Source organism: Hemicordylus capensis, chromosome 5 (assembly GCF_027244095.1).
Source record: "Hemicordylus capensis ecotype Gifberg chromosome 5, rHemCap1.1.pri, whole genome shotgun sequence".
Classification (NCBI taxonomy): domain Eukaryota; kingdom Metazoa; phylum Chordata; class Lepidosauria; order Squamata; family Cordylidae; genus Hemicordylus; species Hemicordylus capensis.
Window position 1 is genome coordinate 141839278 of NC_069661.1, and position 17497 is coordinate 141856774.

Below are 17497 nucleotides of genomic sequence, written 5' to 3' on the forward strand. Positions count from 1 at the left end.
CACAAGCTCCTGACCATTCTCCAGGAAGAACAGCATAGGCAGCTGTTCCGCAAATCCAATATAGGTTATCTGGGGCCCTCCATTCCATGTTGGTATTACATGGGGTCTCCCAGATGTTATATAGGAATCCTTGTGTGTCTTTATTAAAGGGGTTATTGGGTGGCTTGGCTGTCTGGTTGCCAAAGTTCTGATAAGTGGTGGTAGTTCCATTACAGACCCATCCAGATTCACAGGTCAGGGTACCAACAGAGACATTAAACTCCCCCGAATCGAGGCGAATGAAGCATCTGCCTCCTAAGATTGGGCTTTGGAGTATCCACCTCGTCGGTCTCCCTGTGTGGGTCCATGTTAAGTTTGGGGAGCTGCTGATATTTGTAAGATCCAGCTCCCTTGCTTCCCAGGGCCATTGCTCACCCATATTTGTTCCCCCACAGACAAAACAGTTTTTCACCTGGAGATTGGCTGCTACTTTTTCAGCTAAGTCTATAAAAAGGTTCTTTGTAACTGGGGGTATTTCAATTACTGTCCCCATTTCTTTCCAAAATGTGGTATGTACCTGGTGTTGTTTTGTAGGCTCCTTTCCCCTATAGATTTTGATACTCACTTGTCCATATGGGTCGCTACCTGAAGCATCTATTCCCAGACTGTATCTCCATTCGATGTTCCCATCCCCCTCATTGTTAAAGGATAAGCAAAGTGGGGTACACTTATGCCTGTTGCACTGGGCGGTGGTTGTCCCATGTGACATTTGAAATGCTTTCTGGGGTCCATCCACCGGTTTTTGGGAGTCGGTGTACCATAAGAACGCCCCCCACCTCCTGGTGTACCTATTTGTATCATAAAAGTAGTAGCGGTTCTGGCGATATGTCCTTTCCCAGCTCAGGCCCCCACATCCCTGCCCCTGCCCAATATCCATGGCCTTACACACATCGAAGCAGACTGTCAGCGGCCCCTCCTGACTGTAGGTTGACGCATTTGATGCCAGAAGGGAAAGCCGTTTCCTCGTGCCTGCAGAGTATCCATAAACCCAAACTCGAACCTGTTTTCTTATTCCCTCTGGCGTGTGACATACCGTTTTTCCATTCTCTATGCAGGTTTTATAAGTTATGTTATTTTGGAGGCAAATTTCCCCGGTTTTTCCTTTGCATGTATATGCAGTGTGGTAGACCAAGGTCTGGGATATGTTTCTTCCATTTAGGGTAGTGGTCACGCAGTGAGAGCAGGCAGCCATAGCTGGCTGGGTGGAGGGGGCCTGACGGCGTGACCGCCCCCCGGGAATCCCCACCCTGCACAATCCCATCCACCCCTCAGTGAGGTCCCTCAGGGAATGCACAGGTCTCTCCCCATTTGTCCCACAGTCAACAGCCATGGCTGTGGGGTAAGGGCCTGCGTACCCATACCGTGATCCCTGTAGACCTCCATGAAGGGTGAAAACGGCATCCCAGCATGTGCCCGGTGCCCAATGTCGAAAGACAACACACTGTTGGTATAGCTCTTGGGCAAAAAGATTGACCCTCTGGGGAACCCATGGCCAGTGGTCCAACTGATGTCTGTGGACACTCAGCCAGATGTTAGGGTCCACTGAGAGGGTGTGTGTGCACCTTCCAGGGTAGTGACCTGCGTTCCATTTAAACGCTATAGGTGTTTTTACCCTCCCATCCCTATACACCCAGTCCCAATATACTGTCCATCGGCCACTGTTACGGATACACAGGCTGGGGGTCAAAGGGTCGGAGGTAGCGTTCGTTCCCCGGCCCATCCCAAGCATCCCTAAGACCACTAGGACCAAACCACAAATCATCACTGTGTGTGCCGCAAAAGGTGCGGGGGAAACAGCAAACAACAAGGACAACAACAGAAACAGCAAAGAGTACAGCCAACACCTCCCACCACTCGTCCCACAGATCAACACCCATCAACATCAGTTACATCAATGAATTTGCCGTCCCCGATATATACGAAGTCCAGTTGTTCGTCTGGGTCTGCAGGGAGGTCGGTGTGGACAGGAACGGTCCTCCTGGTATGCAAGACTGCCGCCTCCTGACTTCTTGGGGGTGGAGAACTCTGGGTGTGGCGCTGGATCTTTAGGCGTAACGGGCCTAACTGCTCACACGCCCACTCGTCTGCTGGTGCTGGGACTGGCTTCAGGCGGGAGATATGGACCCAGGCTTTCAACCCTTCGACCCTTGCTGCTGTGGGTGTGCTGAGAAGGACCTGCTTTGGCTCTGACCACTTGGGCTCAGTGCAATTGGGATGTAGTTCCTTCACCAGGACCCAATTCCCCGGGTGCACCGTAGTGGGTAGATCTGGGCGCACCGGCAAGGCTGCTGAGACCTGGAGAGATAAAGCAGACAGATCCCCTACGAGTTTTCTAAGGTATGCCTGTGTGGTTTCGGGAGGGTCCATCAGCTCCGAGGCAACAAAAGGGCGGCCATACACCAGCTCGAATGGGGACAATCCCAGTCGAGAGGATGGGGCCGCTCGGACCCGGGTCAAGGCCAAGGGTAAGACCTTAGGCCATTTCAGATTAGTTTCCTGACACAGCTTGGCAATATTAATCTTCAGGCTTTGATTCATTCTTTCAACCTTCGCGGAGGACTCTGGGTGATATGCAGAGTGCAGAAACCACGGGATGTCTAACAATTTGCAAACCTCCTGAACCACCTTTGAGGTAAAGTGAGGCCCATTGTCACTTTCGAGGCCCCTTGGGACAGAGAACCTCGGAATTATGGATTCAACCAGGGCCATGACTACCTCCCGGGCTGTTTGGGTGCGGGTTGGAAACACCTCTGGCCACCCGCTGAACAGATCCACAAACACTAGGAGGTTATGTTTGGTTCCCTGTCTTGGCATTTCAGTAAAATCCACCTGCCAGGCCTCCCCAGGGCACCTGGCAGTGCGCAGCCTTCCCCTTGGGACTGGCACCCCTGTTTTAGGGTTGTTCCTTTGGCATATTGGACATGTTTTTGAGGCATTCCGGCATGCCTGCCGCAGCCCCTTATTGCTGTACCTCTGCTTCAGCCACCTGTAAAGGGTGCGCGCTCCAAGGTGTGTGCTAGTATGCATATTCTTAATGACATGGGGGACTAGGGCACTAGGGAGTTGTATCAGCCCATTCACCACCCACCACCCGTTCACCCATTTCCCGTCTGGGCTTAGGTGGTCCCTTGCATCATAGATTGAAGGCATCTGGGTGGGGGTGACTGGAATTAGGGCTCCCACACATGCTGTCCCCTTCGGTTCCCAAGCTGGGTGTAGTCCTCTGACCTCCTCCCTTTCCATTTGCGCCGCGTGTCGGGCACAGGTGTCAGCCAGGCGATTTCCCCGTGTCACGGGGCCATCATCTGTCTGATGCCCCCTGCAGTGAATCACAGCTATTTCTGAGGGCAGCAGAAGGGCCGAGAAAAGTCTTTCCAGAAGCGGCTTCATTTTCAAGGTTTTTCCATCTGCACCCCTAAAGCCCCTAGCCTTCCATAAGGAAGCATGGGTGTGTGCGGCCAGGAATGAGTATCGGCTGTCAGTGTAGATATTCGCTCGAATTCCCTGGCAGTAGGTGGCAGCAGCGATCAGGGCTTCAAGTTCGGCCACTTGAGCAGAACACTGTGGGGGCAGTCTTTTTAAGATTACTGGGTGTTCCTCAGTGACCACAGCATACCCTGTATACCTTTGTCCGTTGAGGACAAAAGAAGACCCATCTGTCCACAGGGAGAGGTCTGGATCAACAATGGGCTCCATCCTGAGATCAGGACGTATACCCACCGTCTCTGCCAAGACTCTAAGGCAGTCATGGACAGGGGTGACAGCTGGCAAAGGGAGCAGGGTAGCCGGATTGAGGCAGTTAGATTTATGTAAGGACACTGAGTCATTTTCCAAGAGAATAGACACATAGCGAGTAAGTCTGGCTGAGGTCGCCCAGGCCGGTAGTTTTTGATCCAGGAGAGCAGCCACAGAATGAGGGGACTGTACATGTATCGGGCTCCCTGCAGAGATTTTTAAAGCCTCTTCAACCATCGTTGCCGCTGCCGCAATGGCCCGCAAGCAGGCTGGCCACCCCTTGACTGGGCTGTCTAAATTTTTGGAGAAATAGGCTACTGGCATCCTGGCCGGACCCACGGTCTGGGTAAGAACAGCCAGGGCCACTCCTTGTTTCTCGTGTACAAATAGCTCAAAGGGCAAAGTCCGGTCGGGTAATGCCAGGGCTGCTGCAGAGGCTAGAGCAGACCGGATAGCTTCCCACGCCCTTTGGTGGGTGCCCGTCCATTCCCAAGCCATATTTAAGGCTGTCAATTCATACAGAGGCTTTGACAAGACAGAGAACCCGGGGACCCACAGTCGCCCATATCCTGCAATTCCCAGAAAACTACGGAGCTCCTGCACATTTTGGGGAGGATTTAAATCATTCAACGCTTGGATACGGGATGGATGCAGGTACCGAGTACCTTTTTCCAAAACATAACCCAAATACCGGACCTTTTGGGATACCCACTGGATTTTTGACTTGGAAACTTTGTACCCACAGGAACCCAAGTGATTTAATAATGCCACCGATTGTGCGGACGCTTCGTCCGCCGTTTTCGCTGCGACCAAAAGATCATCCACATATTGCAAGATGGTCACTGCGGGTGGCTGGAAATGGCTCAAATCAGCGGACAGAGCCCGCTGAAAGGCGGAAGGCGAGTTAGAGTAACCCTGCGGGATCCTCTTCCAGGAGAACTGGTTTTTATGGGATATGGGACCATCAGGATCTAACCATTCAAATGCAAAGATGGGCTGTGACTCCTGGGCCAAGGGAACACAGAAAAAAGCATCCTTCAGGTCCACTACCACGTACCAAGTTTGATCTCTGGTTAGGGTGGTCAAAATGGTGTGGGGATTGGCTACCATTGGGTGCAGTCGGAGTGTTCGGGCATTTACTTCCCTAAGGTCCTGCACAAACCGCCATGATCCATCCGACTTTGGTACGGGAAGGATGGGTGTACACCATGGGCTGGACACTGGCATCAGCAGATCGGCCTCTAAGAAAGCCTGAATTATAGGCTGGAGTCCAATGCGGGCCTCCCTTTTGAGAGGGTACTGCCGCACGGAAATTGGGCATGCCCCTGGTTTCAGTGGGACTTGATGAGGGGTTGCATATTTGGCCAATCCTGGTGTCCCTGTATACCAGACCTCAGGGTCTACCTCCCTCCACTCCGCGGGCTCGGGACCAAGTGTGGGTTCCAGATAACAGATGTAAGCAGTTTCAGGTGGGAAGGACAAAGAGAGTCCCTCTGGTCGGCAATGGATGTCTGCCCTTAGTTTGCACAAAAGATCTCTTCCCAAAAGATTAAGGGGGCATTTTGGGAGTACCAAAAAGGAATGTTTGACTGATGGGGTTATTGGGACGGGTTGAGTGACTGGCGCTCGGGATGGTTCCCCACCAATGCCCACCACTGGAGTGGTGAAAGTGGTGAGGGCAGGGACTGTGTCCCTGTGTCCAGCCAACACACTATAGGTAGCCCCTGTATCTACCAAAAATTTCTGAGGGCGACCCAAAACACAAAGTTCCACTAGAGGCTCAGGGGTCGCAAACAGGGGAGAGCCTCTGGGACACCCTCAGTCTTCATAAGCTTCTGCTGCCATGAGGGGATGAGGTCCCCCCACGGGTGGCCCCTGTGGCTTGGCACTCCCAGGTTGGGCTTCCCCTCTACGGACTGGGCAGGGGTAACGGTTACCCTCCACCATGGGGAAGCCTGATCGGGGATGAGGATGTTCCCTACCTTTTCTCTCCCCTGGATAGAAGGTGGCATAATTCTCCCTCTGTTGGTTGGGGCACTCATTCTTCCAGTGGCCTATTTGGCCACATTTGAAGCACGGACCCGAGTTTCCTCCTGGGCTTCGCCCGTTTGCCCTCGAGGAATGAAACCGGGGCTGGGGGTTCCCATAATTTTGTCTTGACTGGCCGGGGGCGGGCTGCAAGGCTGCTGCCAACAAGGCAGTTTGTGGTTGCAGGGCCGCTGCCAACAGGGCGGCCTGTTTCTGCATCTTCTGGTCCTCTTTCACTTCCTCCATCTCCCCCCTCTGATGGAACACTTGGAAGGCAGTCTGTATGAGGGTTTCCATGGGTTGGGCGGATGGGGCTGTCAGTTTCTGCAACTTCTTCCGAATGTCTGGGGCTGACTGGCCAATAAAGGCTGTTTTTATAGCCGCCTCATTTCCCGGAGCCTCTGGGTCCAGGTCTGTGAAGCGACGGAAGGCATCCTTCAGACGCACTAGGAATTCCGTGGGGGACTCCTGGGGTCCCTGTATCGCTTCATACACTCTATGGAAGTTAATAGCTTTTGGGACTCCTTTCTGGAGTCCATCCAAGACGGCAGTTCGTGCTGCCATGATCAAGACATTCCCCAACTCATTGTTAAGGTCGGTTGCAGGCTCTGGTGGGTTAGGGCTGATCAATGCCAGAGGTTCTGGCAAGTTGCCCGCATCATAGCGCCCCTGGGCAACCTGCTCCCCTCTCCAGGCAGCATAGGATGCATGGGCCTCCTTCAGCACCTGGCGGAGTTCATCTTCACTCAGAAGGCTAGTAAGGAGAGTGAAGAGGTCAGGGATGTGGGGCCGGTGGGTGGAAATTATCTGACCCACCAGATCCACATACTTCTGGGGGCTTTCCCGATACGGCGGAAGCCCCTGTCTCCAGTTATGAAGGTCAGAAGTGGAAAAGGGGGTATGGACTAAAACCAGTCTTTGTCCCATAGGCACTGCCCTTAGCGGACACTGCACAGCCCCCAATCTCTGAGGCTGTCTTCCCCTCGTGGTCCTGATTGGTCTCTGAGGAGTGGACCCTGCAGTGTCCCCTGCATCTGAGTCATCACTCTCCTCCTCCTCTGGAGGGGTGATGGCGCCCTGAGGGGACGACCCCGATGTCTCCAGGGAACCGGGAGAGGTCCCTGTCCCCGACAGGGTGGATGCCCCAGATGGGGTGGATGGCTGACCCCCGGAGTCCCAAGTAGGGGACATTCCCATAACCTGTTGGACAAACTGTATGGTCTGCCTGGCGAGGGAACCGGGAGAAAGCATCCCTGACGGTCCCTGTGATGGCTCTCCAGGCCGAACCGCAGGCGGGGCAGTTGGGTAGGGCGGGGGAGGAGAAAGACGATCGTAGGGGTAATCATCCTCCTCCTCAACCTTCCGTATGGAAGGGGCCGGGGGAGTTACTGGAAACACGGAGGCAGCCGCCTCCTGAGGCACTGGTTTCTTCACCACAGGGTGGATCTGGCTCCCCATGGATTTTGTTACAAGGGCTGGGTTTGGAGGGGGCAAGGATCCTGCCTTGCAACCCTCACAAAGATCTGGTCGGGTGCTCAAAGACAAAAACATTTCCATATATGGCCACTCTTTATCTTTAAAGTTTAAACTTAAGTAGATGGAAAGATAGTTAATTCGCACATCTAGAGCGCCCTCGGGTGGCCAGCGAGGTAAATCTTGGCCCAGAAAATACGTGGGCCACACAATTTGGCATAAATTTATCAGCTGGCGCTTTGTAAGTTTTTCAGAGCTCTTAGGTTTGAATTGCTTAAAATGGTCCAGAAGACATTGAAGAGGGGTAGTTTTACTATTCGTTCCCAATTTCCCATTTACTGTTCCCATCATTTATTCTTCCCAGTTTCCCAATTCCTTAACCAACCTGACCTAACCAAACCTCTGCAAGAATAGCCTAACGGGTTTTTTCGCCTCTGCCTCCCTTATCTCCACTAACACCGGGCTGGGCCTTGGCGCACGTCGTCCGCCCCCCTCAGGCTTGGGTCTGGGAACACTTGTCCCCTCCTTTAAGCGTACCGACTGTGGTGGACAGGTGGGGTCAGAAACGGGGTCAGGCCTCTCACCCCCCGGTCGAACAGCTATTCCCAGGCCAACCTCCTAAGTATGGACCCTTTTCACATTCACACACACTTGCGCTCGACCCGTTTCCGGTCGCGCCCGTCTCCGGGCCACGAAAACGCGGTAATAAGGTCTCCGCTCTCACGCTCCCGTCTGGGAATCTCGTTCACACAGGGTCACAAAATTCACACACCTCCCCCCTTTTTCCCAAATAATAATTTTATACTTACCCCCTCAAGTTCTGGTCCAAATCACAGCATCAACCTCCTTGTTCCCTGTCAATCTCCTTGCATTCGTTCGTGGTAACGCTGGGATCTGCCAGAAACTGCTCAAACGTGGTCTCCCAGCGAAAGGATGCTGGAGCGCGCTTTGAGACGACCAATGGGCAACTCCGGTTTCACCCAGGTACCAGTCTGAAGGCGCCCTTTGCTGCAAATGGCAGCCTCACAATTTTTGCCTTCAATTTCCCGGCCCAATGCACCAAGAAATGTTGGGGTCAGTTTTCCGGGAAGGCTAAAAGCCCTCCAGCTAGTCTGGTGGGATTTTGGCTCTGGACTCTTATGATTAATTAGCCAAATTCAATAAGAAGCCAGAAAGGAGAATTAAGTATCTTTATTCAGCTGAGTAAAGGGTGTCCATTTCAATGCAAGAGAGAAATGGCACACCGCAGGAACAGTTACAATCAATTTTATACCTTAACAAGCAGTGACAAGCAACAAGCCCCCTCCCTCAGTTCCCCTTTTCTGTAGAATCAATGTTATTGGCTATATTCAAATAAGTTGTCGTTCCAGACATGGTGTCACATATATCAAGAGGTGGCTTCCTGTCTTTCCGCTTGCGGTTTCTAAGCTTAAGCATTTCTCAAGTGTTATCTTCCTGTCCTGTCTGGAACTCAGAAATGCTTACAACACCCAAAAAGAGATTTGCTTGCAATTTCTTACTATCATTTATTTCCTAATCAGCTTTTAGCAGTATTACAGAAGCAAAATGGCTACAGTTATGCTAAAGGCAAAACACAGCTTTTTCTAGCCCTCACACCGGTCTACTCAGCGATCGGAGGCCCGGTCTACCCGGCCCTTTCCCGGCGGGTAGACCGGGCCTCCGGAGAACGGCGTGCTTTGTGGCGCGCGCATGCGCGCGCGCGCAAGCCGCCATTTTGCAGGAGGCCTTCCGAACGAGAGGAGCTCTGTGCCGGAGCTCCTCTCGTTTCTTATGCAGTGAGCGAGCGGGTGAGCGAGCGGGTGGGTGGGCGGGCAGCTAGCTGGGAGGGAGGGAGGGCTGGCTGGCTGGCTGGCTTTGGGGGTTATTTCGCCGCCGCGGCGGCGGGGGGGTGCGGCTGGTTTCCTGCGCCCCTATACTGTTCAATACGGGCGCTGGCGGGGGCAAGGAGGCGGGAGGGCTAAGCAAGCCCTCCCGCCCTTAAAGGCATACCCCCCACCCGGACCCGAACCAGGCAGGGCCGGACCGGTCCGGCAGTTCGGCCATTCTTTGGAATGGCCGCCGGACCGGTTCGGGCACACTGCTACCATTAATAAGTACTCGCTGGGTATGGTTGTTCAACCAACTGTGAATCCATCTAATAGTAGCATAATCTAGCACACATTTTACTAACTTGTCAACAAGAATATTGTGGGAGACTATGACAAATGCTTTGCTGAAATCAAGATGCACTATGTCTACTGTATTACCTACTAAATTGGTAACTGTTAAAAAAAGTCACAGTCTGGCATGACTTGTTCTTGACTAAATCTTGCTAGACAAGGTAGCACTACATTCTTTAATGTATTAACAGAATAACAGTTATCACAATCTTACTGAAGCTGAGAGGTATGGATGGAAGATGTGTAGTAGGCCCACATAAGCTCAGTATAACAACAGATCAGGAATGTTGTATCTGCACCAACCCAATAAAATCAGAGCTATTATGTGATTTCTGTAATCGATGGGCAACTTGCACTGCATACCATATCCAGTCCATGCACCTCTGACAGCACTGCAGTAACATGGTAAGTGTGGATGAAGTTGCACACTGAAGTGATGATGTATTTTCTGCACATTGATTCACCTTCATAGTATATCATTTTAATTGTGTGAACCAGTGCTGAGGGAGAAGAAAAGGGAGAGAGCGAGCTAGAGAGAGAGAGAGATTATTGTAAGAGGGAAGTAGTATGAAGAGCTATTAAAGAGCGAGGCAAGTTAAGGTTGGTTTGAACAAAAATCCAACTATTTATTTAAACCACTTCATCCTAATACAAGGGTGCCTGTGGTGGCTTAAAGAACAATTTAAAATAACAATAAAATCAATATCATAATAGTGATACATTTATTTCTGCCAGAGAACCATGGATGCACAAGTGGTATGGGGGGAAAATGAAAGTTGGATGTGCTTTGTGCTTGTCGCCTGGGTGTAGGAATTGTCCATCTTGTAATGGAATATGGCTGCTGTGAAAAGAGGCACTGGGAGATCACGTACACAAATTTCATTCCTGAAAGTCGATACTTTTCTAACCCCTTCTTGCCATTCAGAATGCGCCTGTCTGACAGAAAATTGTTCTTCTGAAACAGTAACCTGATTCACAGGGGGAAGTAAAATTCACACAAAGGGAACATAACAGACTCTATTTAAATGCCAATTTAGGATTATGTAAGGGATTTTCCCCCCCTCTTTAGGTAGAATTCTCATAATCTCATGGTTTTAAGATGGCAGCCCTCCACCCATATCTTGATAGTTCTGTGGAGCTAATTACTAGGCCTGTGCATGTTGGTAAAATTGGAATTCAGACATCAGAATTCCCTGCTCCCACCACCAGGAGATATTAGACTGTGGGGTAAGTGCCCCAGGTAGTGTCCCAGGAGTGTGTGTGTTAATTTACCACCCAACACTGGCGCCAGGGTGGCTGGGTTGCACAGAGTTACTTGGGAGTTCGGGGTGGGCAGGAAGCACAGAACTGCTCCCTGGGAAGCCCACACATATTTGGCAAAACGTGTGGTCTTCTGGGGATTAGTCTCATGCAGGACTTCTCCTCTTGAGAAGTCCTGCATGGTACCCCAATCCCTAGAAGCCTGCATGTTTTCCCAGGGAGCCATTCTACACTTCATTCCTCAAACTCCCAAGTAACTCTGCATCTCCCAGCCACCCCCGTGCCAGTGCTGGGCAGTGGGTTAAAGGGCCACCCCCACTAGGATGCTAACTGGGTAACTTGTCCCATGGTCTAATTATTAATTAATTTATTATTATTATTATTATTATTATTATTATTATTATTATTATTATTATTATTATTTTACATTTATATCCTGCTCTTCCTCCAAGGAGCCCAGAGTGGTGTACTACATACTTGAGTTTCTCCTCACAACAACCCTGTGAAGTAGGTTAGGCTGAGAGAGGAGTGACTGGCCCAGAGTCACCCAGCTAGTTTCATGGCTGAATGGGGATTTGAACCCAGGTCTCCCCGGTCCTAGTCCAGCACTCTAACCACTACACCATGCAGGGGCGTAGCTATAATTGAATGAAAGGGTTCAAAGAACACGGGCCCCCAGCTCCAGAGGGCCCTCCAGCTGCATCCCTCCCTATTTTCTTCATTGTCTCCCTCAGTCTGGGGGGCTGCCAGAAAGAAGGATGAACACGGGCCCCCTCTCCCCTAGCTATGCCCCTGACACCACGCTGGCTTGGATGCTAACTGGGTAACTTGTCCCATGGTCTAATGCCTCCTGGTGGTGTGGGAAAGAGAATTCCGACACTGGAATTCTGATTTTACCAACATGCACAGGCCTACTAATCATATAAATCCTGAATGTTTTATTGCTTAGAACATCAAAACCATTTGTCTCATCTGCTTGGCTATCAGCACACATTCCCTACATGATAAGAGACCCCTCCCTTGCAGATTTGGTGAAGATCTGTTGAAAAATGGCTTAGACAGAGCATTTTAAAGCTTTTACCTTTTGAACTGGGTTTTAAAGGGTTGGCAACATTCTTTCTGACTGAGGAAACGTTATTTAAATGATTTTTGTGGTCCATTTGCATAGTTTCAGCCTTTAGACTGCATGCTAGAACAGTGCCTTTTATCTATCTCTCTGGGACCCAATCAATGGTTATTTCACAATTGATCCTCAAAGTTGCATGTCCAGAGGCTGAAAAATGCATCTTTGACAGGAGAAGAGTCTGTGGCTCTGTGTAGTAGCAATTTTGATGTTCCAGGTGCCCATAGCACTGCCCAAAGTCAATATGGCAGCTGACTCTTATTCTCTCTGAGTCCCCAGAGCACAGCCATTGTTTCCTTTACTGCCCTCTTCTCCCTCTCTTTACTCCCGCTCTGAATCTGTGCTTTCCTGGTGCTGGCTGGCAGTTGGCGAATATAGATGGGCTGCGGCTGGAGGTGGGAAGCATGGTTGAGCCAGGCTGGGATGGGCTTTACCTGAGGAAGTGTTCTCTCAGTTCCGTCCAACCACGGTTTTTTTCTCCCTCCACAGCCAACACAGACCAGCAGTGGCTGGTGGTGTGGAGCAGACTTGCACCATTGGGCTGCACTGAGAAGAGCTTCCCTGGTGGAGGAGCTTGGGTCCAGCTTTTCTTGAAGGCATGGGAGGGAGACTGATGTAGAAAGTAAAGAGCACTCACTGGGTCCTTGTTCTCTGCCCTTGTCTTCATGTAGCGGGTTTAGTCAGTGCCTCCACTCCTCCAGCCAAGAGGAGACCGTCTATCTCAGGTGAGCTTGGGCCCCTCCTGCTGAGAGAAGGCAGTTTGCAAAAAGAAATCTGCCTCTGCTGGGCTTGCAAGGGAGCTGGTTCTCTCTCCTTCCTTTCACTTCTCTACTCACAGTCTTCCTTCCTTTCTCTACTCACAGTCTTCCTTCCTTCCTTCCTTCCTTCCTTCCTTCCTTCCTTCCTTCCTTCCTCTTGTCTATCTTTTCTTTTTCTCCTTTCTTCCTTCTCTTTTGTCCATCCATCCATATCTCCCACCTCCTTCCCTCCTCTTTTTATGTCCTTATTTTCTCTTTCTTGCCTTTCTTTCTTTTGTTCATCTCCATCTCTCTGTCTTTCCTCACTCCCTTTCCCTCCTTTCTTCTTTCTGTGGACAAAGGGAAGATGCCCTAAAATAACTTAGTTTCTGTACAAACAACTTCTTCCTTAAAATATATATATTTTTTTAAAGCTCATACTAGGATCCAGATTCTGCAAAACCCTAGCTGCACTGCTGGGAGGTGGCTGGCAAGATACTAGCACCCAAGGTGGGCTGGGAACAGTGTTCAAAGCCACAGAGTAAGAAGAAGAGTGATGGGCACCCACATCCTTCCTGCTGGATAAGGTCTTTCCTATACTGTCTAATCAGATTTTCCTCTTTAAAATGCCTGGAAATTCAGTAATCCAAAAACCTTTGTTTTGTTTTAAGATGAGAGTGAATATGCTTTACATTTTTCTTAATACTCTAAAAAGAATGGAAGTTGCAAATTAAGGTGCCCATCTTAACTTCCACACCTGTAAAGCTGTAAAGACTTTGTACAGTCTGGTATATTATAGAAATTGGGCTGGAGAGGGATGCATCCAGGCAGACATTTAACAGGTGCAGCTTCCCTAATCACTTCCTAGAGATGTCGCTGATGAATTTCTGCCTGATCAATCTGATCAAGGCAAAGTGTGGATTCTTGAAGCCTCATTTCTAAAGCCACCATCATATACCAGACAAGGTCTTTACAGCTTATATGGCATGGAAGTTAAGATGGGCACCTTAATTTGAAATTTCCATTCTTTTTAGAGCATGAGTGGAAATCTAAAGCATCTTAACTCTTATCTTAAACCGAAGGTTTTTGGATGACTGCATTTTTATTGATCAAAAATGTCTACCTTTATGTGATCAAAATTAGAAAATAAGCGTCAAGGATATTCTTAAAACATCTCCTCCGTGGGTGTGGGCTGCAGTGCCATAGATATGTGGATGACAGCTCTGCCTATCTTTTCAGTCAACAGCCCCAGAGAGGTAGTGGAAGCTCTGTTTGGGGGGTTTTGAGGCTGTTCTGGGCTGGATGCAGGCAAACAAGCTAAAACTTAATCCAGATAAGACTCTGGGTTGGTAAAACTGATCATTTGAATAGTGAGGTAAATCTGGTTTTGAGTGGGGTTACACTCCCCCTGAAAGTCACAGTCCACAGCATGATGCTTCTGGATCTGATGCTGTCCTTCGAGGCACAGGCGGTAGTGGTGTGCAAAGGTGCTTTTCACCAACTACGGCTGGTACAAGAGCTGCAACCCCCTAATTTGGAGCAGTCGCACCTGACCTCAGTCACTCATGCTTTAGTAACACCCAGATTGGACTGCTGCAATGCATTCTATGCGGGGCTGCCCTTGAAGATGCTTCAGAAGCTTCAGTTGGTCCAGAATGCTGTTGCAAGGATGCTTATGGGAATAAGTCACTTCACGAGTGTCACAACCATCCTGTGGCAGCTTCACTGGTTACCAGTCCACTTCAGGGTGCTGGTCGACCTCTAAAGCCCTACACGGCTTGGGGCTGGGGTAACTGTTGGACCGCATTTACCCACATGAACTTGCCAGGGCCATCTGCTTGGCATATCAGGCCCTGCTCATGGCCCTGCCACTAACAGAGATCCAGTTGTTGGTGACCAGAGACAGGGCCTTGGTTGTGGCCCCTTGGCTTTAGAACGCCCTCCCAAAAGAGCTTCACCATGCTCCTGTTGGAGATGGACTTCCAGTTCATCGACCTTTTGCACCAACTGTCCTAATGACCACCAGGCACATTGGGAGTAGAGATAGTTAGTAAGGGTCTCCCTAACTGTTCTACCTCTCTCCACTCTGTGACCCCTGATCTAACTCTTCCGCACTTCCTGTGCTGAGTCACAATCCTTCTTTTCCTCCTAGATAGCAGATGGAAACATCTCTCTCCCTTCTTACCTATTCATTATGTAGTTCTTTAGATTAGGTTTAGGTCTTTCCTATCCAAGTGTACTTAACCAATAAATACTTAGTGTTTAGTTCTACAAGGATCTCTATGTGTTTTCTCTAAATAGCTGCAACAACTAAACCATCCTCTGCTTCCCACTCTGTAACTGGAGTGTGTGCCCATTCCTTAGTGCTCTGCTGTTTTACCCACTGGGGTAAAAATTAACAACCTCATAACAGCCCTCCCCCAGTGTTTATTAAAAAAAAGACGCATCTTATTAAAGAGACTTTTTAATGTTTTATCTGCTGCTTATATCTGGTAGTTTAAAACAAATGTTCTTAGTTTTTATTAACTTTCAATTTGAAACTTTTAACATTTGTAAAATTTAAATGTTGTTTTAGCTTGTTTAGTTTTATTAAATTTTTACCTGATATTGTATCTTATTTTATTAATGTTGTGAACTGCCCCGAGCAATAATGTACTGGAGGGGCAGGTTATAAATATTTTAAATGAATGAATAAATGAATGATTAAATACATACAAACAAACAAACATACATACATACATACATACAACACCAAATATGCAGCCAGAAGTTGTAGGGTTACTAAACTTATTTTTCACCATATAGTTGTTGCATTCCAGAGGGAATGCAAACCCAACATTTTAAACCCTTGTCTCCCACTCATCATTCCCACCCTGCTGCCAAATAGCTGGCACTTGTAATACTCCACATGCCAAAATTGCCTTTTTTCAGCTGAGGGTGTGGCAGTGCTTAGGTACCCAGTGCCTATTCCAGTTGCCTTAGAAACTATCTCAGTATTTCACTTTCCAGAAATCTCTCCCAGCATTGCCTTCATCTACAGCTGGGCCCATCTAGTCAGAGATAAGAGCTGCTGGTAGGTGCAGCTAACTACTGTGGATATTTTTTTAAATGGCTGGCTGAAATGTTGAGGCAAAATTTGACTGCCCACTTCCCAACTTTTGGAAATCCAGGTGCAATGCAGTAAAATGCCAGACAAGTGTGGACTAGAGTGGTGTTCATTGAAGATCGTAGGGATTGGATGTACTGTGCATCAGAGTGCATCTGATCTCGGAATTTGCAACATTGCTGATATGCTGTTAAATAAATTTCTCCCCATGATCTGGAGTCATGCTGAATGTAAGGTCGGGCTATTTCAATATTTGGATTCATTCGTATTGCATTCTTAAAGGTATACTGAAAGCAAAAACGTATTTTAAGGCCCAAGAGTGTACTGGTGTGTGTATTTAACATTTAACATTTACAAACCCTTATATGTCTTATACTAATCTGCTGGAGAGCTGACCTCTTGCTAAGAGAGCTGCTTCTATCTAGCCTCGGTTCTTCCTTTTACCTTGCATATGCTAATTATTATTGATATTATCTTAAAAGCCTCAATAGATATGCATTTAGTAATGCTTTAGGGAAACCGATCACAGCAAGGACAAACTGTATTGTAGAAAAGATCTCAAAACGGTAGAGAGGTGCCTCTCCTGAAGCAGTACAGTTGGAAAAGTTGAGGAAATTCTAAGTGTGCTGGAGATTTTCTAAACCGCAATTTACTCCTGCTTTGCTAGGCTTGGGTAGGGAGGAATTCATATGAGGGGGGGAACTTTATTTATTAATATTTGATTGATAAAGTGCCATCAAGTCAGTTTTGACTCTTAGCGACCATATAAATAGATTCTCTCCAGGATGATCTGTATTCAGCTTGGCCTTTAAGGTCTCTCAGTGGCGCATTAATTGCTGTCGTAATCAAGTCCATCCACCTTGCAGCTGGTTGTCCTCTTCTTCACTTTCCTTCAACTTTACCCAGCATTATGGACTTTTCAAGGGAGTTGGGTTTTTGCATAATGTGCCAGTTTGAACCTGGTCAGTCATGCCTTGAATGAAAATTCTGGATTGATTTGTTCTATGATCCGTTTGCTTTTTTTCCTGGCTGTCCATGGTATTCTCAAGTCTTCTACAGCACCAAAGTTCAAAAGCGTCAATGTTTTTTCTATCTTGCTTCTTCAAAGTCCAGCTTTCGCATCCATTCAGTGTCATGGGAAAAACCATTGTCCAAACCATTTGAGATATAGACACATCACGGCATCTAAATATTCTTTCCAAGGCCTTCATTGCAATCCTACCAAGTGCAAGTCTGCAGCATATTACTTGACTGCTGGATCTTTTACTTTTTATGGTCAATTCTAAAAGGCAGAAGCTTTCCACAACTTATGTCTTCATTATCAATTCTGAGGCTGGTTGCTGTACCCATTGTCATTAGTTTAGTCTTCTTCTTTAGTCATAGTCCCATTTTTTCACTCTGCTCCTTGACTTTCATTACTAGAGCCTGCAGATCATCCACATTCTCAGCTATCAGAGTGGTGTCATCAGCGTAGCGCAAGTTATTGAAGTTTCTTCTTCAAACTCTAATACCACGCTCATCTTCTTCCTGTCCAGCTTCTCTCAGTATATGTTCAGCATATAAATTTAATAAATAAGGAGAAAGTATAAAGTGTTCCGCATATAAATTGAATAAATAAGGAGAAAGCCTTGTCTTACTCCTTTGCCAATCTGGAACCAGTCTGTTTCACCATATTCCATCTGGACTGTGGCTTCGTGTCCTGTGTATAGGTTTCTCAAGAGAACAATGAGACATTCTGGAATGGCTATTTTTCTAAGGATATTCCACAACTTGATATGGTCAATGCAATTGAAGGCTTTTCTGTAGTCAATGAAGC

The 17497-nt window shown here is 48.4% G+C and overlaps 1 protein-coding gene across 3 annotated transcripts in view; it reads left to right on the forward strand.

Annotated features, from left to right (window-relative positions):
- FRMD4A (FERM domain containing 4A) overlaps nt 1-17497 on the forward strand; it is a 614972-nt gene that overhangs the window by 151179 nt on the left and 446296 nt on the right. The window lies entirely within an intron of this gene.